This window comes from Schistocerca gregaria, chromosome 6, assembly GCF_023897955.1.
Source record: "Schistocerca gregaria isolate iqSchGreg1 chromosome 6, iqSchGreg1.2, whole genome shotgun sequence".
Taxonomy (NCBI): domain Eukaryota; kingdom Metazoa; phylum Arthropoda; class Insecta; order Orthoptera; family Acrididae; genus Schistocerca; species Schistocerca gregaria.
Genome location: NC_064925.1, coordinates 87761230 through 87777872, shown reverse-complemented (window position 1 = coordinate 87777872; position 16643 = coordinate 87761230). Strand labels below are relative to the sequence as shown.

General features: G+C 45.3%; 1 protein-coding gene across 1 annotated transcript in view; it reads right to left on the bottom strand.

Annotated features, from left to right (window-relative positions):
• The window catches only part of LOC126277955 (uncharacterized), a 1123821-nt gene that overhangs the window by 191770 nt on the left and 915408 nt on the right, over positions 1–16643 (bottom strand). The window lies entirely within an intron of this gene.

Below are 16643 nucleotides of genomic sequence, written 5' to 3'. Positions count from 1 at the left end.
CTTCACCGCGCAATTTTGATGCTACAGCTGTTACGTCACTGGCGTTGGCAGAATAGTAAAAACACAGAGAAGTCGAAGTGTTCCGGACTAATGTGATGTGCGACGAAGCCGAACGACGGACCCGTCAGACACCTTTTATTGTGCCACTTAGTGCAGTTACCATTGTTAGTAAAGTGGTAGTCGCCAAGCGTGAACATGCATCGATCTCCTTCGAATTTTTCCTCTAAGGAGGATAGACAGGCCGCTAGCTTGTTGATGTTCAGAATATGTAATAATAAATGAATAGTTATATATAGCTCTTAAAGCGACGACGGTTTATCGGAGGCACTCACGAAAAATAGTCAACCTACCAACCTATATATATATGGTGTTTCAAAAATGACCGGTATATTTGAAACGGCAATACAAACTAAACGAGCAGCGATAGAAATACACCGTTTGTTGCAATATGCTTGGGACAACAGTACATTTTCAGGCGGACAAACTTTCGAAATTACAGTAGTTACAATTGTCAACAACAGATGGCGCTGCGGTTTGGGAAACTCTATAGTACGATGTTTTCCACATATCCACCATGCGTAGCAATAATATGGCGTAGTCTCTGAATGAAATTACCCGAAACCTTTGACAACGTGTCTGGCGGAATGGCTTCACATGCAGATGAGATGTACTGCTTCAGCTGTTCAATTGTTTCTGGATTCTGGCGGTACACCTGGTCTTTCAATTGTCCCCACATAAAGAAGTCACAGGGGTTCATGTCTGGCGAATAGGGGGGGCCAATCCACGCCACCTCCTGTATGTTTCGGATAGCCCAAAGCAATCACACGATCATCGAAATATTCATTCAGGAAATTAAAGACGTCGGCCGTGCGATGTGGCCGGACACCATCTTGCATAAACCACGAGGTGTTCGCAGTGTCGTCTAAGGCAGTTTGTACCGCCACAAATTCACGAAGAATGTCCAGATAGCGTGATGCAGTAACCGTTTCGGATCTGAAAAATGGGCCAATGATTCCTTTGGAAGAAATGGCGACCCAGACCAGTACTTTTTCAGGATGCAGGGACGATGGGACTGCAACATGGGGCTTTTCGGTTCCCCATATGCGCCAGTTCTGCTGCCCACATGCATATCGCCGTCATCAATCCTGTGCACTATATCGTTAGCGAATGTCTCTCGTGCAGCAATGGTAGCGGCGCTGAGGGGTTGCCGCGTTTGAATTCTGTATGGATAGAGGTGTAAACTCTGGCGCATGAGACGATACGTGGACGTTGGCGTCATTTGGAACGCAGCTGCAACACGGCGAACGGAGACCCGAGGCCGCTGCTGGATCACCTGTTGCACTAGCTGCGCGTTGCCCTCTGTGGTTGCCGTACGCGGTCGCCGTACCTTTCCAGCACGTTCATCCGTCACATTCCCAGTCCGTTGAAATTTTTCAAACAGATCCTTTATTGTATCGCTTTTCGGTCCTTTGGTTACATTTAACCTCCGTTGAAAACTTCGTCTTGTTGCAACAACACTGTGTTCTAGGCGGTGGAATTCCAACACCAGAAAAATCCTCTGTTCTAAGGAATAAACCATGTTGTCCACAGCACACTTGCACGTTGTGAACAGCACACGGTTACAGCAGAAAGATGACGTACAGAATGGCGCACCCACAGACTGCGTTGTCTTCTATATCTTTCACATCACTTGCAGCGCCATCTGTTGTTGAAAATTGTAACTACTGTAATTTCGAAAGTTTGTCCGCCTGAAAATGTACTGTTGTCCAAAGCATATTGCAACAAACGGTGTATTTCTATCGCTGCTCGTTTAGTTTTTTATTGCCGTTTCAAATATACCGGTCATTTTTGAAACACCATATATATATATATATATATATATATATATATATATATATATATATATATATATACACTCCTGGAAATTGAAATAAGATCACCGTGAATTCATTGTCCCAGGAAGGGGAAACTTTATTGACACATTCCTGGGGTCAGATACATCACATGATCACACTGACAGAACCACAGGCACATAGACACAGGCAACAGAGCATGCACAATGTCGGCACTAGTACAGTGTATATCCAAATTTCGCAGCTATGCAGGCTGCTACTCTCCCATGGAGACGATCATAGAGATGCTGGATGTAGTCCTGTGGAACGGCTTGCCATGCCATTTCCACCTGGCGCCTCAGTTGGACCAGCGTTCGTGCTGGACGAGCAGACCGCTTGAGACGACGCTTCATCCAGTCCCAAACATGCTCAATGGGGGACAGATCCGGAGATCTTGCTGGCCAGGGTAGTTGACTTACACCTTCTAGAGCACGTTGGGTGGCACGGGATACATGCGGACGTGCATTGTCCTATTGGAACAGCAAGTTCCCTTGCCGGTCTAGGAATGGTAGAACGATGGGTTCCATGACGGTTTGGATGTACCGTGCACTATTCAGTGTCCCCTCGACGATCACCAGAGGTGTACGGCCAGTGTAGGAGATCGCTCCCCACACCATGATGCCGGGTGTTGGCCCTGTGTGCCTCGGTCGCATGCAGTCCTGATTGTGGCGCTCACCTGCACGGCGCCAAACACGCATACGACCATCATTGGCACCAAGGTAGAAGCGATTCTCATCGCTGAAGACGACACGTCTCCATTCGTCCCTCCATTCACGCCTGTCGCGACACCACTGGAGGCGGGCTGCACGATGTTGGGGCGTGAGCGGAAGACGGCCTAACGGTGTGCGGGACCGTAGCCCAGCTTCATGGAGACGGTTGCGAATGGTCCTCGCCGATACCCCAGGAGCAACAGTGTCCCTAATTTGCTGGGAAGTGGCGGTGCGGTCCCCTACGGCACTGCGTAGGATCCTACGGTCTTGACGTGCATCCGTGCGTCGCTGCGGTCCGGTCCCAGGTCGACGGGCACGTGCACCTTCCGCCGACCACTGGCGACAACATCGATGTACTGTGGAGACCTCACGCCCCACGTGTTGAGCAATTCGGCGGTACGTCCACCCGGCCTCCCACATGCCCACTATACGCCCTCGCTCAAAGTCCGTCAACTGCACATATGGTTCACGTCCACGCTGTCGCGGCATGCTACCAGTGTTAAAGACTGTGACGGAGCTCCGTATGCCACGGCAAACTGGCTGACATTGACGGTGGCGGTGCCCAAATGCTGCGCAGCTAGCGCCATTCGACGGCCAACACCGCGGTTCCTGGTGCGTCCGCTGTGCCGTGTGTGTGATCATTGCTTGTACAGCCCTCTCGCAGTGTCCGGAGCAAGTATGGTGGGTCTGACACACCGGTGTCAATGTGTTCTTTTTTCCATTTCCAGGAGTATATATATATATATATATATATATATATATATATATATATATATATATATATAACGTGCAGCCGATATTTTTATACGCTGGTAGGTTGCCATTTCCTTTTTTTTTTCGCCGATACATCGATCCTTTTTTCCGATATATCGTGAGCCGATAATGATACCTTTTTTTTTTTAAATCGATACACCGGATACCCAATATTTTCAAAAACATCAACAGTCCTACTCACTACAATAGTTCCTTGTGAAGCGACGGTGTCCAGTCTGACCTACAAAGGTACTGAATTACTTCGTGGCAAGTGTCAGGAGGTTGTAAAAATCACGAATGTCCCCGGTCAGACAGATGGACAGATAGAGAGGTGTCTACCACCTCGTTAACAGCGGGAATAGCTTAGCCTTCGCAGAGTCCCTCTTTTACTATTGGGTGCCGCCGGCGTGTCAAAGCATAGCGCAGGAGCCAAAGCCTGGCAACCCGCCCAGCACGCTCCAACAGAGGCAGCGAACTCCTTTGGCGGCAGCCGTTGCACTCTGCACTATGCGCTCCTCGCTGTCTGCTTGGTGCGCGATTAGGGACTTCCTGGACACGTCCTCTGCGTGTGACAGGCGACAAACGTGTGCTTGCGGATGATAGCTGCATCTTGTAACGTTGTAATAGCGATTAGCGTGCCCAGGGGGAATGATCAACATGCAGCAAAAAAGTCTACTAAACTTGGGATCTGAAATGCTTACCTTGCACTTGTTAGTAGAAAACATGTTTTTCTCAGTAGCGAAGATGACCAAGTGCTCACAGCTCATAAGGCATGTATTTTAGAGCCCGTGCTTATTGGATGTTCATTTCTTTTTTTTTTTTTTTTTTTGCTCCGCTATACCACATCTCAAAATATGGAAAGCAAAGAGCTTGCAGTAGAAGAGATTTGTCTCACATTATCGAAGAAGAAGAAATGCTCATAGCTATTAAGGTATGCGTTTTAGAGCCCATGTTTACTATAGAATTTTGCGTAGAATAATCGTTCCTATTTTATCCATGAATATTGACCATCCCTCCAGAGACATAAGTGTATAGCGAATCCTGCGATTCCAGCAGGGATCGATACCTTCGTTTAAAGAAGGAAAAATACATTAAATTTTATTATTTCACCCCCAAGTATTTATATTCCATGGATTCAAAATAATGCTGAAGTTTTAACATAAAATTTTGTGAAATGAATTTCATTACTTTTGCTGATTATTACTAGCGGTAATCTCTGACGAAGAAATAAGCTCTTTGTATAGTATCTCTGATCTCCTCCATCGTGAACAGACTTGGCCAGAAGTTGTGGTAAGTCGTGGGCAAGCTATTTCGTGAGGCTGCAGAAAGCGGAAGAATTGTTAGATCACATTGTGTCATTACACTGTGAGAATTTTCAGAACAAAAATGTTTTAAAGTTCAGATACTTCATTTAATAATTTGAAAATAACTATGTTTTCACAATCCTTTCATCAGTTACTTTTCTACACAATGGAAAAATCTAAAGTCAACGGAAGCTATCTTCACGACACTCAGCTAAGTAAAACTGAATACTTCAATATATGGATGTGCCCTTTGATGTAAGTCACGTACAAAATGACTAATGACCGGTCTGAAGAGGACAAGCCAATGAATGTGCACCACTGCAAGGCACAGGACAACTGGTACTCCACTATCCGGCGTTTGGTGGATAACTGCTGATGCACGGTTCAGATCGGACACCCATCTGCCGGTTCATGCACGGTTTTACCAAGGAGTGAGATGTTTTTATACGAACTTGCACGTTGGAAGTAGTGTCACATTAAGTATTCCTTTTATACAGCCTGAACATATTCCTCCACGGTACGAAACCAGTCGTCATACAGGGAAAAACACAATAAAAAGCTATTGCGGATTTAATGCAGACTATTTTACCATCTTTGAATTTGTTTCAGTGTCCTTCACACTGTGTACAACTTCTTTTGGTGTGGTTGCCCTACCTATAAGGTTATTTGTGTTTCATGAGTATGTTTTAGCATTAGCACTCTGTCTTCAGGCCACAAGTGGCCCATCGGGACCATCCGACCGCCGTGTCATCTTCAGTTGAGAATGCAGATAGGAGGGGCGTGTGGTCAGCACACCGATCTCCCAGTGGAGAGTGGTTTTCTTTGACCGGAGCCGCTACTATTCGGTCGAGTAACTCCTCAATTGGCATCACGAGGCTGAGTGCTCCCCGAAAAATGGCAACCGCGCATGGCGGCCTGGATGGCCACGCCAGACAGCGCTTAACTTCGGTGATCTGACGGGAACCGGTGTTTCCATTTCGGCAAGGCCGTTGCCTATCAGTATGTTTACGAGTATTAAAAAACGTGGCACAAATGACCGTAAATTTTTATCGTATCCACTTGCAAGTTTAAATTTTTTACACCGCGAAGGGATCCTCGTCTGTACGTGACACCAGTTTCGAAGTGATACAGATACCTGTTCCTAAGGAAAATGGCTCTTGACAGTTGGACAGACAGACATACGGGCAGATGGACAACAAAGTGATCCTATAAGAACCCTGCTTTACCAACGGAACCCTCAGAAACAATAAGGAGTAAATGACTGTGCAATTCTTCCTACTCCATAGTGTATCTGGTAAAGCAGCCGTCGATAGTATTTCGATAAAAAGTCATATTTGCAGGGGAAAAATACTTTTATTGACGGGTTTCGCGATACTGGATCATCCTCAAAAAATTTTAATACAATGCAAAGTTTGCAGATTTACCGAACGCGAATTTTTTATTACCTCTAGGTTGAGGCCAAGGTTTATTCCAGTCGTTCTTGAGATTTGACACTGACAAATCACACCGTGCACTGGAAACATTGAAAATGGCATCTTGAATACTGTAAGACCTCCAAAACTGTTTTGCAGGCGTTGATTCATCAGATGAGAGCAAACTTTCGATATATATTTTTCTATAACGGCGTTTCACGTTTTCGATGATTCCCTGGTCCATGGGATGTATAAGTGAAATTGTGTTTCCTGGAAGGAAGAGACATGTTATGTTGGTCATCACTTTTCATTTCACAAGTAGGGTGGGTTGGGGCATTGTCTAATAGCAATTGCGCTTTCTGCGGCAACTTCTTTTCAGCCAAATGTTCTCTAACTTGAGGTTCAAATTGTTTGTGAAACCAGTCAGGAAAAATTGATTGATCCATCCAAGCACTCTTCTGGGCCTGGTATTGTGCAGGGAGAGCATTCAAATTCAAATTCTTGAATGCACGAGGTTTTCTTGATTTCCCAATCACAAGTTGGGGTAGCCTATGATTGCCGGTCGCATTTTCGCAAACCATAGCAGTGATGCTATCTTTTTGTACTTTGAAGCCTTGAGCAGCTTTTTCAGAGAGTGATACTAATGTGATTTGTGGTAAAGCGTTCCAATGAAGCCCAGTTTCATCACAATTGTAAAGTTGCTCCCTAAGAAGATTCAATTCAGCCATTTTTTCTTTAAATTGTTACCGGAACTCAGCAATTACAGAGCTATCCGCGCAGAGTTTTTCTCCACTGATATCAAGTTGGCGAATACCATGACGAAATTTAAACTTGTCGACCCATCCCATTTTTGCTTTAAAAGACGAGTCACCATCAAGGTTGTTGTTCATTTCAACATCCTTGGCCATTATTATAGGCCCTGAAAGTGGAATCCCCTGACTTCTTGCTTGTATAAACCATCGGTACATTGCAGTGTTCAATTCATCACATTTTGCAGGTTTCATTGTCTTTCTTGTTCGCACATCTCCATCCATGCTCTACATTGTTGACACATGTTGTTCTATTTTATCAGCATCAATTTTTATATCGTTAACTGTTGTTCTTCCAATACCATAAATCAGCGCTGCACTTGGCGCAGTTTAGCCCTTTCTAAAGCGTTTTATAATTTCAGGTTTTTGATGAAGTCCTAAAACGTTTTTTCAGACAATTTATCAAGTCACTGTATCACACTCACCTGCACTAAATACGGTAGTGTAAAATATTACCGAACAAAGCTTACTCAAGTGGAAAACACGTAACACGGCACAGCCCGCTAGATACACTGCGACAATTACAGTCTTCTCGCCACAAATGGAAACCGATCCAGTGGTGATTGTTGACTAACAAGTGAGACAAAGACAAGAAAAGGGGGAGATGTGTTCGCACGTCAACTGAAGGTCATATTTTATGTACCATTCTATGGTGGGCGGGTACATTCACTTCCCACTAAAACAGAGTAAATAAAGAAAGCGAACGCGTCACAGCACCTTGGAGTATTCTGTTATTACAGTATTATTATGGTGTTACAGCAGTGACGGTTAACAGAAACTGACGGTTTAAAGAGTGACGGTTAATCGAATTTTTACTGTATGTTAAAATGTTCTGATGATGCCTCAGTAGGGCGAAACACGTCAATTCAAGTATTGTTTCCCTTGCAGCGAAGACTTTTTTTTCTTTCGAGCAACTGTTTCCTCTTCCTCCTCTTCTGGTGTCTGCCATTTTTAGACAACTGTTTTCTCTCCACAGCGGCGTCGCTCCTGAATGAACGCGCGGTGCGTGGGTGAGCGACCGCCCGGAGAATCGCACCCTGCCCCACAGGTTCCCGGGCGCGGGAAAGTCTGCCGCAGAACCGGTCGGACGCGCCTGCATTAAGTGAGCAGACGGCGTCGCAGTGCGAGGCTCTCGGAAAACGATAAATCAGCGCGGGGCGCCGCTTAACGACGCTCTTAATCATATCACCCGCTCGCCTAGCATTCCAGGCAATCTTTAAATTTCCGCTACCATTTTTTACACTCATTACCTAGCGTAATCTTCTCGTTTTCTAATAACTTAGTGAGAGCTGTAATAAGTGCCAGCAATTTGTTCTGTCGCACGTCGCTGGCGATCAACGCTCTTACTCTGGTATTCTGCCCTTCTATTGACCACTTCGTTAACTGGAAATGAATTTATGGCCTGTTCGTTTGAAATTCGATTTCAGAAAATTTCGGGCTACTTGAGGATGTTTCTTCCACAGTGATATGGTTTGTCTGTAGTGTTTCATTGTATTATACTAACTGGAATTCTTACACGTGTAACAGTTGTTTGACAAATCATTTACTGACTGATTTTTTCCTTCATGGCAACGACTATTGATGGTGTGGAGCGAGCTGTTAGTAGAAGTGGAAAGATTTTTCCATATCTGTGGGAAGGTGTGGATTGTGTAAGCCAAGGCAGAAAAAGGAAATCCAGTGTGACTGCCGTAAAAACTGAATCGAGGCTATTTCTCTGCCGTAAGTGCCCAATTTCTAAACCCTAACGAACAGTATCATTTTTACTACAATTCATAAAGCATCACGAATGACCACATCATACAGATTCGCTGCAATTTTCATATACGTACCACTTTGCTCAGGGTAAACTTCGTAAAATGGCTTTTTAAGCCTAAACCAGTTGTGCAGCCTAGAAGAAATTTTAATAACTATTAGAGTCCAAGTGGAAAAATGTACTAAAACAGAAGATAAAAATCGGATTATTTTAAAGTGCCGATTCAGTTAATTACACTACTGGTCATTAAAATTGCTACACCACGAAGATGACGTGCTACAGGCGCGAAATTTAACCTACAGGAAGAAGATTCCGTGATATGGAAATGATTAGCTTTTCAGACCATTCACACAAGGTTGGCGCCGGTGGCGACACCTACAACGTGCTGACACGAAAAAAGTTTCCAACCGATTTCTCATAGACAAACAGCAGCTGACCGGCGTTGCCTGCTGAAACGTTGTTGTGATGCTTCGTGTAAGGACGAGAAATGCGTACCATCACGTTTCTGACTTTGATAAAGGTGGGATTGTAGCCTATGGCGATTGCGGTTTATCGTATCTCTCTCCAGTTGAAAACGTCTGTATGGCGATGACGAATACATGCTTCCAATGAGCGTTTACCGCGATGTCGCCAAACACGGATGCGGCCATCATGACACTGTAAACAGAATCTGGATTCATCCGAAAAAATGACGTTTTGCCATTCGTGCACCTAGGTTCGTCGTTGAGTACACCATCGCAGGCGCTCCTGTCTGTGATGCAGCGTCAAGGGTAACCTCAGCCATGGTCTCCGAGCTCATAGTCCAAGCTGCTGCAAACATCATCGAACTGTTCGTGCAGATGGATGTTCTCTTGCAAACGTCCCCATCTGCTGACTCAGGGATCAAGACGTGGCTGCACGATCCGTTACAGCCATGCGGATAAGATGCCTGCCATCTCGACTGCTAGTGATACGAGGCCGTTGGGATCCAGCATGGCGTTCCGTATTACCCTCCTGAACCCACCGATTCCCTATTCTGCTAACAGTCATTGGATTTCGACCAACGCTAGCAGCAATGTCGCCATACGATAAACCGCAATCGCGATGGGCCACAATCCGACCTTTATCAAAGTCGGAAACGTGATGGTACGCATTTCTCCTCCTTACACGAGGCATCACAACAATGTTTCATCAGGCAAAGCCGGCCAACTGCTGTTTGTGTATGAGAAATCGGTTAGAAACTTTTCTCACTTCAGCACGTTGTAGATGTCACCACCGGCACCAGCCTTGTGTGAATGCTCTAAAAAGCTAATCATTTGCATATCATAGCATCTTCTTCCTGCTGGATAAATTACGCGTCTGTAGCACTTCATCTTCGTGGTGTAGCAATTTTAATGGCCAGTAATGTATTAACGCAGCTTTGATTTAATGTCAAAGTGCTTGCTACAAATATGTGCCGCATTTGAATATGACCGTCTTTGTAATGCCCATTCACTAATCCATATTACTTCAGTTTGAAATTTATGCTATAACAGCTGATCGGTAGAACCGCGCACCACCTTTAGCTGTCAGTACTGGAAGAAACAAAAATAACATTCCCTCTCTCACATCCTCTAACCCCGCAGTGGCCGCGCTCCCTCTCCCCCCCCCCCCCCCCCCTCCTCCGTGACCCACAGGTGAGGGGGCCAACTTCACTTAGCTGAAGGCCGAGATTACCAGCGTCAATTAAAATGAAGCTCAGAGTATTTCTATTCGTCCTGGGCAGGATAACTACACAAGCCCTTAACATTAGTTGACGTTTTCGGTTTTGGCTGTTAGTTGCTAGTTGCATATTACCAGTACTGTTTTGCTGGGAGAACGCTTTTTCGTTGACAAAGTAAATTTTTTACGATGTTGACAACGTGTAAGAGTGCCAAAGATTTACTTTGCGGACGTAAATTTTTTATTTAATTTTTTCGTTTTGGTAATTGCAATACGGACGATACCAGTGCAGTTTTTTGGTGGGAAAATCGATGTCATCGACTGTTTCAAGCATTTAGAAGCTGCGGCACCCGTTCTCGACAACTGAATCGCTGGCAGCCAGTTCGACAAGCATGTAGTGCCTACTATTAGCGGGCGATGGTAGTGCTAAACGGATATGCGTACGCTCACATCACATGCTTCATTTAGGGTGATGTAAACTGAAGTGTTCGATAGCACATTCTCTTGTATGTTAGTCGGTATCGCCTGCTTCATTTGAGCGTTAGTAAAGTGAACTGAAGAGTCTGATACCATTGTTTTTGTAGTTCGACATGTTGATGACGTCATGGCTAAAAGCAGACGGGTGGTATCGCATGCTTCAGTTATAACTAATTTTCCCTACATTATGTCCCAAGTCAGAGTACCCTCAAACTTTTGTTTTTGAAAAAAATCACTGCATATTACTATAAAATACGACTGAGAACCGCGGGCCGCGTGAATAGTCCATCAGGGCGACATGCAGCCTGCAGGCCGTAGTTGGCGACCAGTGGCCCTTACGAACCAAGGCCGCCCGTGCGTCCATGCTGACTGCTATTCGAGGGCGACGAAGGCTGGAATCTGCACGCCAGCACCGGACCTGCACGTCGCGTCATATAGCCTTTTATACATCATCGGAAAGATGGCCCTTTGCGTGTACGGCGTGAAACGCCTGAAAGCGCCATTCCAGTAGGAAGGTGGATCGACACAAATACGCAGCTGTCCATGGAGACCATATCCACTCCTTCATGGTATTCGTTTTTTTCTCCATTTTATATAAGGATGCCGCTGTGATACAGTGGGTGTTCAGAAAGTAACTATGTAGTGCCATGTTGTGGTGTGCTAAAAAATGACTGACATGATTATCAATTATTAATATGTCATTTTCCATTGTTTAAAATATTTGAACCATGTTTGAAAAGGTATTTCTATTAGTTCACAGGTCCGGTATGATGGAAGACCAACGTCTTGTGCGACATCATTGTGATACCGGTCATCATGCTGAAGATTGAACAAAAAGTGTTTTTTGTGGAGCATGTGTTTCGCAATGTAGACAAGTTTACCTCAGCAGTAGAAGCTGCATTTGCAGCAAAGTTCTTAAGACTTGAGACCCATAACCGCAATGCTGTACGGAACCTCACCACCAAGTTTCGAAAGACCGGAAGCGTTCATAATGCTCCAAAATCAGGCAGGCCATCCACACCCATATCCAAAGAGAAGTTGGTGGAGTGCAAGACATGGTGCTGCGAAGTCCAAAGAAATCGGTTAGACGACTAGCTGAGCAGGCCCACGAGTCTGTGGGTTCCACTCATAAGATTCTCCTCAAGTCTCTGTCCATGTATCCGCACAAAATGTCGGTCGTGTATGAACTATGAGACATCGATGGCCCGGTGCGTGTGAACTTTTGCAACTGGTTTCAGTCCTTCCCCGGCCACGCTGGCCGAGCGGTTCTAGGCGCTTTAGTCCGGAACCGCGCGACTGCTACGATCGCAGGTTCGACTCCTGCCTCGGCTATGGATGTCTGTGATGTCCTTAGGTTAGTTAGGTTTAAGTAGTTCTAAGTTCTAGGGGACCGATGACCTCAGATGTTAAGTCCCATTGTGCTCAGAGCCATTTGAAACATTTCTGTCCTTCCTGCACCACAATGGTGATGGAATTCTTGACATGTTTTTCACAGACGAGGCATGGTTCCACCTCTCCAGTTACTTGAGTAGCTATAAAAGTCATGTTTGGACTACGGAGAACTCACATGAATTTTAGGTATCCCCACTTCATGATCGAAAGATTGATGTTTGGTGCGGCATGACTCGTAAACGCATCATTGGGCTGATTTTCTTTCAGGGCACCATAAATGCAGAACGGTACTACAGCTGCATTATGGAGCCCTTCCTAGGTGAACTGAATGAGGACGAAATTGAGAATGCCTAGTTGTAACTGGATAGGGTGACCACATACCGCCCCCAAGGCGATGTACTTGTTAAAGGACATCTTTGGTGGTCTCTTCATCTCGCCAGGACTCTGGCCTCCACAGGATTACTTTCTATGGGGTACCTTGAAGAGAAAGGCCGATGAAGACAATCCGCATACTATAGAAGAACTCTAAGCTTCACTGATACGTCACATTCGGAACATCACTCCCGAAGTAGGACTAATCCGCTGAATTACAGGCCTATATCACTAACGTCGATTTGCAGTATGGTTTTGGAACATATACTGTATTCGAACATTATGAAGTACCTCGAAGAAAACGATTTATTGACATATAGTCAGCACGGATTCAGAAAATATCGTTCTTGTGAATCACAACTAGCTCTTTATACTCATGAAGTGCTATCGACAAAGGATGTCAAATTGAGCCCATATTTTTGGATTTCCAGAAGGCTTTCGACACCGTTCTTCACAAGCGCCTTTAACCAAACTGCGTGCCTACGGAGTATCGCCTCACTTGTGCAGCTGGATTCGTGATTTCCTGTCAGATAGGTCACATTCGTAGTAATAGACAGAAAGTCAGCCAGTAAAACAGAATTAATATCCGGCGTTCCCCAAGTAAGTGTTATAGGCCTTCTATTGTTTCTGATCTATATTAACGACATAGGAGACAATCTGAGCAGCCGTCTTAGATTCTCTGCAGACGATTCTACCATTTACCGTCTTGTAAAGTCATCAGATGATCAAAACGACTTGCAAAATGATTTAGATATCTGTATTGTGCAAAAAGTGGCAATTGACCCTGAATGAAGAAAAGTGTGAAGTTATTCACATGAGTACTAAAAGAAATCAGCTAAATTTCGATTACGTGGTAAGTCACACAAATCTGATGACTGTAAATTCCACTAAATACTTAGGGATTGCAATTACAAATAACCTAAATTGGAACGATCACATAGATAATATTGTGGGTAGAGCAAACCAAAGACTACGATTCATTGGAAGAACACTTAGAAAGTGCATCATGTCTACCAAAGAGACTGCTTACTCCATGCTTGTCCGACCTATTCTGGAGTATTGCGGTGCGGTGTGGGAGCCGCATCAGCTGGGACTGACGGATGACATCGAAAAAGTGCAAAGAAGGGTAACTCGTTACGTATTATCGCGAAATAGTGGAGATAGTGTCACAGACATGATACGTGGAGTGGCAATCATTAAAACAAAGGCGTTTTCCGTTGCAACGGGATCTTCTCATGAAATTTTAATCATCAGTTTTCTCAAAAAATGGCTCTGAGCACTATGGGACTTAACATCTTAGGTCATCAGTCCCCTAGAACTTAGAACTACTTAAACCTAACTAACCTAAGGACATCACACACATCCATGCCCGAGGCAGGATTCGAACCTGCGACCGTAGCAGTCCCGTGGTTCCGGACTGCAGCGCCTAGAACCGCACGGCCACCGCGGCCGGCACCAGTTTTCTCCTCCGATTGCGAAAACATTCTGTTGGCAACCACCTACATAGGGAGAAATAATCATCACGACAAAATAAGAGAATTCAGGACTCGCACAGAAAAAATTAAGTGCTCGGTTTTCCCGCGTGCCGTTCGAGAGTGGAACGGTAGAGAGAGAGCTTGATGGTGGTTCATTGAACCCTCTGCCAGGAACTTTATTGTGAATAGCTCAGAGTAATCACGTAGATGTAGATGTAGATGTTCAGCACAACGTCTTCAAGAATAGGCAGTCCGCAGCTCGTGGTCGTGCGGTAACGTTCTCGCTTCCCGCGCCCGAGTCCCCGGGTTCGATTCCCGACGGGGTCAGGGATTTTCTCTGCCTCGTGATGACTGTGTGTTTTGTGATGTCCTTAGGTTAGTTAGGTTTAAGTAGTTTTAAGTTCTAGGGGACTGATGACCGTACCTGTTAAGTCCCATAGTGCTCAGAGCCATTTGAACCAAGAATAGGCAGAAACGTGTGCAACTGAGTCTTCATGTTCAAGGGTACCACTTCCAGCATCTCTTATAACTTCGATGACTTTAGTATGGCTAGTTATGAACTGGATAGTTACTTATTGATATTAGGCGCATTTGTCGTTTCCAAGAGAACTGCAGCTAACTTCTTTGTGCCCTTCATTAAACACAGCATTAACGCGTTGGCTCCGCTTTCGTAGAGTTGGGAGCTAAACGCCGAGTTAACGCCAGGGTCGGGCCCGGTCGTTTTGTCGGATCGCCGAACAGCTGTTTGAGCGCAGCCCGTGCATCACGACTAACGACCCCCGCAGCAACGATCCACGGCGGACTTTATGCGCCCGCTGACAGATATAGGGGAGGGCGCTGTTTGCTCAGCCGGTCCCCATTAAGCGATGTCTACAGCCGCGCGGACCACAACATTCGGAACGGATTTCTCAGCCGACGACCGCCAAATTGTCTGGTGACGGGTCGGTTGTGAAATTAATCTAACAGATACACCCACACGCTGTTACTTAAGGTAGGAACTGTTCATAATACCATCAATACTCTACTGTAAATACCTCACTTGCAGAACATAAAACCGTCGTAATATAAAATATCCGTACATATTGTGTTCTTCTGGCTATTGCAGACCCCACGGCCATATTCCGGGTCAAAGGGGCTTTGTTCATTGTTGTTAATGCGGCGTTCTTTCCCTAATCCTCCTAGAGGTATTGCGTTCGAGGCCTATGAGCCGGCTCAAAGCTGCTTCTTCCCCGGATGGTAGGCGTTTTATAGCACTTGCTTGTTTCCAGCATTTCAAAAACTCTAGCGGCAGACAGTGGAGTAATTAGCATGAGGGGGAAATGGCCAGTGAAACTACGAGGGTGGCCCAGCGGTTCTACGCGCTTCAATCCGGAACCGCGCTGCTGCTACGGTCGCAGGTTCGAATCCTGCCTCGGGCATGGATGTGTGTGATATCCTTAGGTTAGTTAGGTTGAAGTAATTCTAAGTGTAGTGGGCCAATGACCTCAGATGTTAAGTCCCACAGTGCACAGAGCCAAACTACGAGGGCTATTTTGTTTTCAACCTCCGATAGGTCGTGAAACGGAAACCATAGTGAAATAAAAAATGTTTCACTTGCATCATTTAGCTACATCTTTCAGGTACTTCTCTACGTAGCAGCCGCTCCGACTTAAAAATTGGTCACGGCTTTCTATCAAATTTGTAATACCCTCGTCGTAGAAGGTAACAGCCATTGCTTTCCTCCAATTCCGTACGCTGGCCTGTTCATCGGAGGTGAGGATATCATCTGGAGTGCCCCAGGGAAGTGTGGTAGGTCCGCTGTTGCTTTCTATCTACATAAATGATCTTTTGGATGGGTGGATAGCAATGTCCGGCTGCTTGCTGATGATGCTGTGGTGTACGGGAAGGTGTCGTCATTGAGTGACTGTAGGAGGATACAAGATGACTTGGACAGGATTTGTGATTGGTGTGAAGAATGGCAGCTAACTCTAAATATAGATAAATGTAAACTAATGCAGATGAAAAGGAAAAAAGTATCCCGTAATGTTTGAATACTACATTAGTAGTGTAGCGCTTGACACAGTCACGTCGATTAAATATTTGTGCGTAACATTGCAGAGCGATATGAAGTGGGACAACCATGTAATGGCAGTTGTGGGGAAGGCGGATAGTCGTCTTCGGTTCATTGGTAGAATTTTGGGAAGATGTGGTTCATCTGTAAAGGAGACCGCTTATAAAACACTAATACGGCCTGTTCTTGAGTACTGCTCGAGCGTTTGGGATCCCTATCAGGTCTGATTGAGGGAGGACATAGAAGCAATTCAGAGGCGGGCTGCTAGATATGTTACTGGTAGGTTTGATCATCACGCGAGTGTTACGGAAATGCTTCAGGAACTCGGTTGCGAGTCTCTAGAGGAAAGGGGGCGTTCTTTTCGTGAATCGCTACTGAGGAAATTTAGAGAACCAGCATTTGAGGCTGATTGCAGTACAAGTTTACTGCCGCCAACTTACATTTCGCGGAAAGACCACAAAGATAAGAGAGATTAGGGCTCGTACAGAGGCATATAGGCGGTCGTTTTTCCCTCGTTCTGTTTGGGAGTGGAACAGGGAGAAAAGATACTAGTTGTGGTACGAG